This window comes from Macaca mulatta, chromosome 14 (genome assembly GCF_049350105.2).
Source record: "Macaca mulatta isolate MMU2019108-1 chromosome 14, T2T-MMU8v2.0, whole genome shotgun sequence".
NCBI lineage: Eukaryota > Metazoa > Chordata > Mammalia > Primates > Cercopithecidae > Macaca > Macaca mulatta.
Genome location: NC_133419.1, coordinates 56,915,055 through 56,927,796, shown reverse-complemented (window position 1 = coordinate 56,927,796; position 12,742 = coordinate 56,915,055). Strand labels below are relative to the sequence as shown.

Sequence of the window (12,742 nt, the reverse complement as noted above, 5' to 3'; positions counted from 1 at the left end):
TTCTCGCTCGGGGTCAAGCCCTCAACCCCCAGCCCGTTGGAGCTAGGGCTGCAAGCCTTGAACTGCAGTGGGTGGGGAGCTGGCCTAAAAAGACGGGAAAATGCTGGGGGGAGGGTGTTTGTCCCCAGGCAGGGGCTGAGAAGACTGACAGATCAAATGACAATTCTCAGGGATATGTTTTAGCTACAAACCTATAAGAACCATCTGAATGCCTGCCCCATGCAACAGAGGGTCCAGCTGTATGCTAATGCATTTATTGGCCTGAACTAGGAATGGCTTCTGTGGTCCTAGGTCCTACTCTTTAGCAGCTGTGGGAAAGAAATTCAACTCTCCTAATACTAGCCTAGTTATTTGAGGCAGATGTTTTCTAAAATTAGACTGATTGGTAGCAAGTAACTTGATACCACGGCAGGTGGATTCATTGTATTGCTTGCGGGGAGGGTACATTTGGCAACTAGTTCATCCAGTCCTTTTCATCAAAAAACTCAAAATGGTCATAATGGGTGACTGGTAACTTCAAACTTCAAACTTCAAACCACTGGACTAGGCCGGGCACAGTGGATCACACCGATAATCTCAGTACTTTGGGAGGCCAAGGCAGGAGGATTGCTAGAACCCAGAACTTCAAGACCAGCCTGGGTAACACTGGGAGACCCCCGTCTCTACAAAATTCAGAACTACCTGGCCACCAAAGGGCTGCAAGAAACCTACCATATAATGACGTACTACTAGGTACTAGCCTCTAGGAGATTAAAAAAGATCTCCTAGGATAGCCTCCCCCATCTTAAGGGCATTAATCACATCTGTAAAGTGCCCTTTGTATGTATGGTAACATATTGACAGGTTCCAGCCTGGGTGATAGCCAGCCCTGACTCTAAAAGCAAAAACAACCACTGGACTATGTTTTGCCCTGGATTAAACCAGACCATCAAAAAACTGTATGTTTGTACCACTTCGTCTTCACCATTGCAACATTGCCTGCACCAAGTCATGTTTAGCACTATGCCATTTGCTTATATTAAGAGATGCTGTTTAAAAAATATTCATGATACCTCTACATTTACTAGAGGGATTACTTGAAGAATGTTGTTTATTACATCTCTATAGCAGAATCCTACCAGCTTGTCTAGTCCAGAGCTTTTCAAACTTTTTTGAGCACAATCCATCAAAATAAATATGTTTTACATTATCACTCAATACACATGTATTCATATATTTAATAGCTGAAACAAGTTTTATAAAACATTACCTGCATCACATGCTATGCACCCTGATACTTTTAATCTCTTTTGAAGACTAGTGTCTACCCACTGATGGTTTCTTGACCTTCAATGCAAGTTGCATTTTAAAAACAGCAGTATAACCAGATGTCTTTTTCTGGAAACTAGCCCTGGATCCTCAGACAAGGTAACCAGGCCACCTGGCTACAGTTGATTGCTCCAATAGTAGGGACCTGACTCAAGATAAGGCAATCATATCCCTCTCTCCCAGGAATTTGGAATTAGGATGGAGAGATTTCAGTCTTTCTCTAGGAAGCTAATGTGGAAACATAGAAACATCTTTAAAATAGAAAATCAGAGGCTGTCAACAGACATACTTTTCCGCCATGTGGCCAAAAGAAATGCAGAAAACTAGGCTGCGGGGAAAATGAGAAACGAACAGGAAGGTTGAAAAAGATATACAGAGAGAAGAGACCAAAAGAGTTCTGACAGCTTTCTATTCCTAGTCATGGTATTTTCTGAAATGAATTGTATTCCTGCCTTTGAATTCCACATAGTATTTCCAAGTCTTTGGAGTTGGGAGGAGGGGCCTACCACACTAATGTAATCACCTATATGCCCTGTTTAAGAGGGTCAATGCAAGAAATATATTTCAATCCTGAGTGCCAGAAAACAATACTTTCCCTAGAGACACTGACATGACTTTTCTTTATGAAGAAAGCAGACCATGAGATTGATCACATTTCCCTTTCACCTTGACTTCTAGGAAGACAGCACCCAAATTTGCAACTCAATTTTAATAACTTTGTCAAACTACAGTTTGCATATCTGCATCACAACTTTCTCCTGTTCTCTTTCATTTCCCCTCATTCCTACTTTTATCTTTTTGTATGTTTTTGTTGTATTGACTATTATTTTAAACTGCTTCAAATATTTGTACTAGCTGTTTCCTCTTTCTGTAAGGCTCTGCCTCTGTAGCTCCTCAAGCCTGGTTCCTTCTCATCATTCAGATCTCAGCTCACTTGCCACCTCCTCAGAGAAGCCTTCCTTGATCTTCCTACCTAAAATAGCCCCACACCACAGTCTATCACATCACCCTGCTTTGTTGTCTTAGAGCACTTAACACCATCTAAAACAAGCTGCTTATTTTCTTTGTTTCCTCACCAGAAGCTAAGTTCTAAGACAGCATGGACCTGGCCTCTTTATTTATTGCTTGTTCCTAGTGCCTGGGAACAGTGCCTGGAACTTAGTAGCTAGTTAGTAAACATTACGGAATTAATAAATAAAAGATTTAATAGAAGAAAGGAAGGGAGGGAAGAAGGAAGAAGGAAGGGAAGGGGGGGAGGGGGAGGGGAGAGGAGAGAAAGGGAGGGGAGGGTTGAAGGAAAGAGACTTTGTTGAACATGGTAAGACATAGATGGATAGGTAAATAGGTGGATAGATAGACTGACAAATAGACAAATATTCATTTCCAGTGTGCAAATGTCACTATTATTTATAGAGAGGAACCAGAGGAACTATACAAGAAAGTAAAATGTACTTGTTTCCCTAAAATATATACACGAAGATCCTCAGTTTCCTTGGGTAACTCTTGACATAATGCCTTAGACCATTTTTTTAAGCATTCAAGTCACTCAAGGCAGCTGCATTAAATATTAGGGCTAGTAACCATAGCTGAAGTCATCAATTCTCAGTGAGATAATGGATTGCAACACCTTGACCACTAACATGACAAATTCTTAACACTGCCAAGGAACTCAGTCTATTCTAGGGGTCATTACTACACAACAGTCTGCTCTCATTCTATTCCTGTAATTATTAATGTCACCACTAGCAACAAGTGTTATTTATATGTTATTTACTTAAACACTCTATGGTAACGTTATTGTTACAATGCAATATCAAACTGCTTGACATTTAAGGAAGAGAAGCCAGAATTGAAGTTTGTCAATAAAACAAAACACAGAAGCAATTAGCACAGTTTGTCCCTGGGTTTGCTGACCCTGTTGTAAAAATACCAGAATTTGTGGGGTGAGTGGAGGATTTCAGTTTTCTTAAGTCAAGAAGCAGTGGATTTATACATGTAATAAGGTTATCTCTGCTATTCAAAAAATTTTAAGAGACTCTATATAAGAAAAAAAACCCTATAATTTTTTTGTTCCATAAAACAAATTAAGAGATGCTTAGATTATTACGTATTATATTAAGATTACGTACCTCTGCCTCCCAAAGTGCTGGGATTACAGGTGTGAGCCACCGTTCCTGGCAAGATTTCTTAAATGGGAACATATCTTTGAGAAGTATATAATACAAAGTGTAACTTTTTCCTATTGAGATCTTTCTCTGATTACTGATAGGCTCTATGAATTTATATGTCTTTCCATTTGTTCTCTTCCCCTACTTTGACAAAATAAAACTATACCTTATCCATATAGCTCAAAAATGAAATAAACATTTGGCAATTTCTCCCTTCCTTCCCTCTCTCCCTCTCTCTCTCTCTCTCTCTCTCTCTCTCTCTCTCTTTCTTTCTCTTTCTCTTTCTTTTCTTTGAGACAGGGTCTCACTCTGTCACCCAGGCTAGAGTGCAGTGGCACGATCTCAGCTCACTACGGCCTCAACCTCCTGGGCTCAAGCAATCCTCCCACCTCAGTCTCCCAAGTAGCTGGGACCACAGTCATGCACCACCACGATTGGCTAATGTTTGTATTTTCTATAGAGACAGGGTTTCTTCTTGTTGCCCAGGCTGGTCTTGAATGCCTGAAGTCATGCAATCCACCCACCTCTGCCTCCCAAAGTGCTGGGATTACAGGTGTGAGCCACCGTTCCTGGCAAGATTTCTTAAATGGGAACATATCTTTGAGAAGTATATAATACAAAGTGTAACTTTTTCCTATTGAGATCTTTCTCTGATTACTGATAGGCTCTATGAATTTATATGTCTTTCCATTTGTTCTCTTCCCCTACTTTGACAAAATAAAACTATACCTTATCCATATAGCTCAAAAATGAAATAAACATTTGGCAATTAACTCAGTGTGTCTCATCAATTTTGGATATCTAAACTAGCTTTTTTTGTTAGATAATAATTAGAGTTCAAGTTGGTGCACACCAAATGTTCATGGATTGGAAGACTTATATTGTTAAGACAGCAGTGCTCCCCAAACTGATCCACAAGTTCATTACAATCCTTATCAAATTTTCAGTGGTCTTTTTTGCAGAAATTAACAATCTGATCTTAAAATTTATATAGAAATGAAAGGGACCCAGAACAGGCAAAACAATCTTAAAAATAGAAGCAAAGTTGGAAGATTCACACTTCCTGATTTCAAAACTTACTACAAAGCTACAGTCATCAAGACTAGATCATTCAGCACTGTAAGACAGGGCAAGAAAAAAAAAAAAAGGCTGGGTCATACCAGTATAAGAATAGACATAAAGATCAATGAAGTAGAATTGAGATTCCAGAAATAAACCCACTTACCTATGGTCAATTGGCAAAGATGCCAAGGCAATTCAATGAGGGAAAGAGTAGTCTTTTCAACAAATAGTGCTGGGAAAACTGAATATCCACATGCAAAGAAGTAAATTTAGACTATACCTCACATCAAATATAGAAGTTAACTCAAAGTGAGTCAAAGACCTAAATATAAGAGCTAAAACTGTAAAACTGTTAGAAGAAACATAAGTATAAATTTTCCTGACCTTGGATTAGGCAACGGTTTCTTAGATACAGAACCTAAAGCAAAAACAACCAAAAGAAAAAAAAACAGATACATTGAACTTCATCAAAATTAAAATTTTCGTGTTTCAAAGAACACTATCAAGAGAGTTAGAAGACAACCCACAGAAAAGGAGAAAATATTTGCAAGTCATATATCTGCTAGTGGTCTAGTATCTCAATTGCATTTTGTAAAGTACTCCTACAGTTTAGCAGTAAGAAAGACAACCCAGTGTTAAAGTGGGCGAAGGATCTGAGTAGACATTTTTCCAAAGAAGGTATACTAATGGATGGCCAATAAGCACAGGAAAAGATGCTCAGCAACATTAATCATCAGAGAAATGCAAATCAAAACCATAATGAGATACCAGCTGGCATACTGGTATGTGCTAGCCCAGCTACTTGGGAGGCTGAGACAGAAGGATCGATCAAGCCCAGGAGTTGGAGTCCAGCCTGGGCAACATAGCAAGACTCCCATCTCTAAAAATATAAATAAATAAAATTAAAACCATAATGAGATATCACATCACACCCACTAGGAGGGCTATAATAAAAAATCTGGAGAATAACAAGTGTTGGTGAGGATGTGGAGAAATTGGAACCTTCATACATTGCTGATGGGAATGTGAAACAGTACAGCTGCTTTGGAAAACACTCTGGCAGTTCATTAAATGATTAAACATAGAGTTATTATATGACCACTCCTGGGTATATGACCAAAAGAATAAAAAAAAATGTCCACACAAAAACTTATACATGAATGTTCACAGCACTATGGCAGTTCATTAAATGATTAAACATAGCATTATTATATGTCCACTCCTAGGTATATGACCAAAAGAATAAAAAACATGTCCACACAAAAACTTATACATGAATGTTCACAGCAGCATTATTCATAATAGTCAAAAAGAGGAAACAACCCAACGTCTAACAATTAATGAATAAAATAAGCAAAGACAGTATATCCATACAATGGAATGTTATTTGACCATAAAAAAAAATGAAGTACTGACACATACTACAATATGGATGCCCCTGACAACATTACGCTAAATGAAAGAAGCCAGACACAAAGGGCCATATATGGTATGATTCCATTTATATGAAATGTCCACAATAGGCAAATTTATATATATAGAAAATAAGTTAGCAGTTGCCAGGACAGGGAAAATGGGGAATTGGGGAAGACTGCTAACAGTTATGTAGTTTCTTTTTGGGGTGATGAAAATATTCTAAAATCAGACCGTGTTGATGGCTGTTCACCTTGTAATATTCTAAAAGCCACTGAACCGTGCTCTTTAAAAAGGTAAATTCTGGTCAGGTGCAATGGCTCACACCTGTAATCCCAGAGCTTTGGGAGATCGAGGTGGGAGGATCGCTTGAGGCCAGGAGTTTCAGACCAGCCTGGGCAACAGAGCAAGACTCTATCTCTACAAAAAAACATTTAAAATTAGCTGATGCACATGCAGATGATGGTGTGCATCTGTAGGCCCAGCTACCTGAGAGGCTGAGGTGGGAGGATCATTTGAGCTCAGGAGTTTGAGGCTGCAGTGAGCTATGATCGCACCACTGCACTCCAGCCTGAGCAACCGAGCAAGACCTTGTCTCTCTCTAAAAATAAAAAATAAATAAAAATTAAAGATGAATTGTATAGTATATTAGTGACATCTTAATTTAAAAAGTAAAAACTAAATAATGCTTCATATTTTACAGATTCTAAAACCACATTTTTTTTCACTTTTTAACTTCTTGGAAATCGGGTTGCCTCTGATTACATATTACTATTGCTGTTAGCCAGGTAGCAGTCCTGATATTGTGGCATAAAAACCTTTTGTTGACACTTTCCTGAAGAACCAAGAAAGTACCTACATTTATATGCCTTAGTTTTAATAAAATACTAGGTACTACTAACCCACCTAATAATATCACTAATTCTGTGCCTAGGCACTGTCCCAAATGCTTTACGTATTTTAATTTAATTCTTACAATAACTCCGTGAGGAAGGTACTGATGAAGAAACAGAAGTACAGTCTGCAGGATCAACTTGTCCAACACCACATGGCTAGTATGTGTGAGTCCTATCCAGGCTGTCTGTTCCAGGGGCTGTGCTCCTGACCATTTGGCATCACTGCCTCCCTTACCTGTAACATGCTATGAGTGCAAGTCAGCCTTAAACAGCCTTTAAGGTTCCCGGAAACAAAGTTGGCCAAGAGCGTAACTAAAGCTAATAGTCTTGCGATTATCTCATGATAAAAACACCATTCACTTGGAAGTTTGATTCATTCATCGAAACATTGTTTGGCTATGTCTACGGAATTTCATGGTCAAGAACTTCGTTTACTGAGCACAGATAAAAGGGAGTAATTTTTTTCTGCTTTGCTAACACGTGAGTAAAGGGAGCTGGAGCCTTAGTCTAAACCCTCACCAGTTTTCCACCAGGTGACTGCAGAGATTGATCTTCTTGTCCTGTGAGAAGAGCTGAGTGAGGGGCAAGCCCAGCCAGGCTGAAGCATGGGAATGGATGGACAAAGTCCCTTTTACCCACATGTGAAGGATATAGACACAGAGGGAAAGCCACCAGAAGTCATCCCAGGAAAGAATGCAGGGTCAGATCTGGGGCACACTTTCTACCACCCTGTCACTGATATCCAATGTTGATAATTTAATGCAAAGTAGATCATAGGAAGACTGGAAGGACTCCTGAGGTTTCTGGGTGTCTGGCATGCCTGGGCTCTTGAAAGAAGATGGATTGTGCCACCTCCAAGAAACTGTAAGCAGAGGGAAAAGATAGCGAAGCCCTTCCTGTCCCCATACTGCCAAGGCTCTTAACACACCCAGTCCTGCTGAGTCCCCTCAGATACCAGATGCCTGTTCAGAATGGTCGGGGAAACCCAGCTGGAGCCTGACTGCTTCCAGTGGCCTTAGTTCCTTGAGGGCAGAGTAGAGGTGAAGTCTGGACTCAGAGGCCTCCAGTGCCTCTGCACATCCTCTTACGAAAGCTTCAGTGGCATTTTCCAGCCATAGACAAAAGTGGCTCCTCCCCTCCAGCCTAGGCCTCTAAGCCAAACACAGTCCTATCAGAAGAGAAATGATGGAAGCAAAGGAGACAGCAGAAGACACACTCTAATGAGGCAGGACACAGACTCTGAATTGTGCAACAGAAAGAGGGGTGGGCAGAGGAGCTACCTGGGATCACTATCATTTAATTCTTTTTTTCTTCTTAAATTTTTGTTTGGAAATAACTTCAAACTTTTATAGAAAAGTTATGAAAATTAAAATAGTTTTTAAAAATGCCCATATATCTTTTTGTTTTGTTTTGTTTTGAGACGGAGTCTCACTCTGTCATCCAGGCTGGAGTGCAGTGGCACAATCTCTGCTCACTGCAACCTCTGCCTCCCAGGTTCGAGTGATTCTCCTGCCTCAGCCTCCCGAGTAGCTGGGACTACATGCGCCCGCCACTATGCCCAGCCAATTTTTTGTATTTTTAGTAGAGACGGGAGTTCACCATGATGGCCAGGCTGGTCTCAAACTCCTGACTTCATGATTTGCCCTCCTCGGCCTCCCAAAGTGCTGGGATTACAGGTGTGAACCACCACGCCCAGCCTGTTTTTTTGTTTTTTGTTTTTTGTTTTTAATAGAGAATCTTGCTTTGTCGTCCAGGCTGGAGTACAATGGCATGATCATGGCTCACTGTAGCCTCAACCTCCTGGGTTCAAGCATGGAGTCCTGCTTTGTTGCCCATGCTGGTCTCAAACTCCTGGGCTAGAGTGAGCCTCCCATCTTGGCCTCCCAAAGCTGTGGGATTAAAAGTGTGAGCCACCCAGGTGGGAGCTAAACATGTGTACACATGGACATGTTGAGTGAAATAATAGATACTAGGGAATACAAAAGGTGGGAGGGGTTGAGGGTTGAAAAACCTATTGGGTGCAATATTTACTATTCAGGTGATGGATACACCAAAAGCCCAGACTTCAGCACCACACAATACATGCATGTAAGAAACCTGCACTTGTATCCCCTCAATATATTTGAATCAATAATTTTAAAAGAAAAAAAAAATGTGAGCCACCGTGTCTGGCCCCATATGTCATTCACCCAGATTCACCTATTAAGATTTTACACCAGCTGGGCATGGTGGCTCACGCCTGTAATCCCAACACTTTGGGAGGCCAAGGTGGGCGGATCACAAGGTCAAGAGATTGAGACCATCCTGGCCAACATGGTGAAACCCTGTGTCTACTAAAAATTAGCTGGGTGTGGTGGTGCGTGCCTGTAGTCCCAGGTACTCAGGAGGCTGAGGCAGAAGAATCGCTTGAACCCGGGAGGCGGAGGTTGCAGTGAGCCAAGATCACACTACTGCACTACAGCCTGGCCACAGAGCAAGACTCCTTCTCAAAAAAAAAAAAAAAAGAAGAAGAAGATGTTACACCATTTGCTTTTTTTATAGCGCTCTGTGTGTGTGTGTGTGTGTTTAATTAAAAAAAGATACACATCTACAGTTTTGTTCTGTACTATTTGTGGGTGAGTTACATACACTAAGCCCTTTGACTTCTAAATACTCCAGTGCATATTTTCTAAAAATGAGAATATTCAGTTATATAACCACAGTTCAGTTATCAACTTTAGTACATTTAACATTGATACAATTATTTCATCTACCCTCTGTATCCCATTTTTTCAGTTGACCCAAGAATGTCCTCTCTATTACATTTTCCTCACTCCACTACAGGACCCAATATAGGGTCAGGAATTGCATTTAGCTGTCACGTCTCTTTAGCCTCCTTGAACCTGAACATTTTCCTAGCTTTTCTTTGTCTTTAATGACAGGGACATTTTTAAAGAATCCAGTCCCCTATCCCCTGCCTTTACTTGATATAACGTCTTTCATTTTGGGTTTGCCTGATGTTTCTCTGTGACGAGATTCAGGTTCTGCATCCTTGGCAGCAATCCTGTATCATGGGTGACATTGTGTCCTTCTCACGGCATTACATCTGGGTGAACAGTATGTCCACCTGCCCCTTTTTGGTGATGTTATTTTGAGCACACAATCAAAATCGTATCTGATTTCTCCACTGTGTAGTACTCCAATTGCTGTATATTTTTTCCTCCCTCACAACTTTTCCTGCACAACAATGAGCAGTCAATGGAGAGACAATTTAAGACTATGCAACTATCCTGCTCCTCATCAAAATATCCCCCTAGGGGTTAACCGTTAACAAGTTTTCTGACGTTTCCTGGAGCTAAATGAGTGCCACTGGCGCCACCTATGGGGCTTCCAGCACACTGCAACACGGGGAATGAACCTTGGACCTCTCTCACTCTGCCAGTTCTCTGGCGTCCAGGAACTATTTCAGCCCTAGACATTTTGAAAGATCCGATAGATACCTGAGTCGCAAGCCTGAGTTCTAGTCCAGACACCACCAATGACTCATGAGGAACCTTGGACAAGTCTTCTTAAGACTTATGTTCCTAGTGAAATGGGGAGTGGGCTGACGGAGACCGGAGTTATACATTCAAGTGATACTTGAGCAACTACAGGCACTGTTCCAGGATCCGAGCAAGATTTCTGCTGTCAGGGAAGCTTACACCCTCTGTGACTCGGACAGTGAGCAAGAACACAAGACGAGGAAAAAGATAAACATACATCATAGTAAGTGCTATGATGACAAATATAAAAAGATAAACATACATCATAGTAAGTGCTATGATGACAATAAAACAGGAATGTGAGAGAGAATGCCTGGGTCTGCTTCAGATTGTGTGGTTCGGAAAAGCTCTCTGAGGAGGGGTGTAAGCTAAGATCTAAAGGGTGATTGGGGCCAACCCCAACCTTAAGAAGTTTTGGCGGTAGAGCCTTCCAGGCAGAGGGAAAAGAGTCGAGGATGACTAGGGGTTTGGTGCTTCTTCCATATCTATGACTCTCTGGGGGTGTGGGGGCAGGGACAGGAGACTCCCAGGTGTCCCTGTAGCAGAGCAAGAGAAGGATAAGAGAGAGTTGTGTTCTCCAGAATAACAGGGAGAAATTCTAGAGTTGGTGACAAATGACGTGACTTTTAAAAGATGAGTAAAGATTTTGAAAGGTAGATTATAGAACAAAAAAAGACATTCCATGTAGGAAAGGGGAAGAATGGGAGGCAAACAGGAGTCATTGGCTATGGCAATTCTGAAATCCAACTGGGCAAATATTTTGAGGGCTTCCTAGTCTGTTCGGGAATTATTCATTATTTTCTGATTCAGGTCCCTGGAAGTAGCTCCCTTGTCTGTTGTTCTCCTTATCCCTTGGTTCTGCCCTCTAAGAGGTTCTTCCCGTTTTAGTGTCCCTGCTGATGTGGGGCTTGCGGCATAAACTTCTTTGGGGATTGAGCAGCCTTCTCAACTCTTAGGCGTGTTAAGAGCCTGGGCATTCTCTATCATAGATGATTGAAAGCCCAAGAGCCATTTAATGTCTTCAACAGTTATTGTTTTCTGTTAGTCTAGGCTCATAATTCCCCTGGCAGTAAAACACTCTAAAAACCTCATCATGGGCCGGGCACGGTGGCTCACACCTGTAATCCCAGCACTTTGGGAGACCTCAGGCAGATCACCTGAGGTCAGGAGTTTGAGAGCAACCTGGCCAACATGGTGAAAACCCATCTCTACTAAAAATACAAAAATTAGCCAGGCATGGTGGCGGGCACCTGTAATCCCAGCTACTCAGGAGGATGAGGCAGGAGAATTGCTTGAGCCCAGGAGGCAGAGGCTGCAGTGAACTGAGAGCTTGCCACTGTACTACAGCCTAGGCCACAGAGCAAGACTCCATCTCAAAACAAACAAACAAACAAACACACCTCATTATGTGTCTATCTATTTAAATGCAGGCAGCATCACTGGCTGAAAGCTATACCCACAATTATTTTTGAGAACTACAGTAATTCTACCCTATTCACAGGGGATATGTGCCAAGATGTTCAGTGGATGCCTGAACTATGGATGGTTCTAAACCCAACATACTATATACTGTTGTTTCCCAACATACCTATGATGAAGTTTAATATACAAATTAGGCACAGCTAGAAACTAACAATAACTAATAATAAAATAGAAAAAGTATAACAATCTACTGTAATACAAGTTATGTGAATGTGGTCTCTCTCTCAAAAATCTTACTGTACTGTACTTACCCTTCTTCTTATGATCTGTTGAGCTAATAACTGAGAAGGCTACTAAGTGACTAAGGGTGGGTAGTATATATAGTGGATACACCAGACAAAAGTGATGATTCATGTCCCTGGCAGGACAGGGTGGGATGGAGTGGGGGTAAGAGATCTCATCATACTACTCAGAATAGTGTGCAATTTAAACCTCATGAATTGTTTATTTCTGGAATTTTCTATTTAATATTTTCAGACTGCCATTGACCACAGGCAACTGAAATCATAGAAAGCAAAGCCAAAGATAAGGGGAGTTCACATGCCCATGCCTTGCGCCCTCTCTCTCTCTCTCTGTCTGTCTCTCTCTATCCCTCTCCTTCTCCTCCCTCCACACAGGCTTTGGTGGAAAAGCTACGTCCTTAGAATTTTTTCCCTGAATGTTATCCAGCTAAAAGATTTTACTGCACACTATATTCTTAATTTGTTATTTTCCCTGAAGTACCTTGATCCATTCAAAGGTTTTAACAATGAATATTATGCCAATATTTTTAATATGATCCTTACCTCAAGGCTGAATTTTCGTGGGCTTTCAACTCTAAATTTTATCTTAGTCTTCAGTGTCAAGAAGCAATTACCTCTTCAAAAACCTAAGTCCTTGGATTTTTGTATAT

The 12,742-nt window shown here is 41.0% G+C and overlaps 2 protein-coding genes across 3 annotated transcripts in view; both read left to right on the top strand.

Moving 5' to 3' along the window:
- The window catches only part of AKIP1 (A-kinase interacting protein 1), a 338,621-nt gene that overhangs the window by 21,537 nt on the left and 304,342 nt on the right, over positions 1–12,742 (top strand). The gene's annotated exons all lie outside the window — the stretch shown is intronic.
- The window catches only part of RPL27A (ribosomal protein L27a), a 288,193-nt gene that overhangs the window by 188,039 nt on the left and 87,412 nt on the right, over positions 1–12,742 (top strand). The window lies entirely within an intron of this gene.